Here is a 1,035-nt window from a genome sequence, read left to right on the forward strand (position 1 = left end):
GCAGTCAAGCTGGACACAATACCGAATCCATGATTTCCTGTTACCACTTCCAAAATAAAGCACTGCGGAACTTTGTTTTTGTTTTTGTCTCAACAAAGAACCAAAGGCATTATTTCACAGTTCTATTCCAATATTAATGTAATAATTTCAACTTGAATTTTGACACGTTTTTTCTTTGTAACAATTTTGGAAATAAGTCCTGAGCGCAGCATTTTGAGTTTTTGCAGCACAAGTGACTAACAGATTTTTTTGTTTTAATTTTCCATAGTCTATCTACACCAACTGTCTGATTCAATGCCCAAATCAATGCATTTTTAAAAGAGCCTGAATGTTTCACACAATAACCAGAAACTTTGAGGGCATAAAAGATCTATTTGTTAAAAGACACACACACACACACACACACACACACACACACACACACACACACACACACACACACACACACACACACACACAGAGGAAAGAGTTTATTATTATATCAGATCATTTAAATTGTCGATATCCTCTTTGCAGAGAAAAGTGTGATTGACTTACATTCTGGTCTGCAGCAGACACCTGCAAAGTGCAACAATGCCATCTGCCGTTTGTAGTTGTTTGAAGTTGGGTCATCATCCGCAAATACAGTAATTGTAAAATTGCAGGAATGTCGTGACTGTTATGTAATAAAAAGTTGTATATGACTGATGAATGAACATGAATTTGAGGATTGGGATTTTCCTAAATAGATAATATTAGACCAGTAGGTTTTAGTCAGTGCTTTCTCTCGTGTGTGTGTTGTTAATACCAACCGTGATTTAAAAAGTCGCACTATTATGTGCCATAGAACAAAATAATGCTATAAAATAACTTTGCTCCGAAAGATTTCATAAATGAAGAGTTTAGCTTTGATTGTTGGTAGTCCTTAGGTTGCAGGTACCTTGAATGCATCAGTATGTTTACCGACCGTTCATTGGGCCATCTCGCTCCAATTCTGGTCCAATCACAGCACGAAGGGGGAGTAGCGTACGCCCCACCTTGTTTCGGTCACGTGAC

This window comes from Xiphias gladius, chromosome 18 (genome assembly GCF_016859285.1).
Source record: "Xiphias gladius isolate SHS-SW01 ecotype Sanya breed wild chromosome 18, ASM1685928v1, whole genome shotgun sequence".
In the NCBI taxonomy this organism is placed as follows: Eukaryota; Metazoa; Chordata; class Actinopteri; order Istiophoriformes; family Xiphiidae; genus Xiphias; species Xiphias gladius.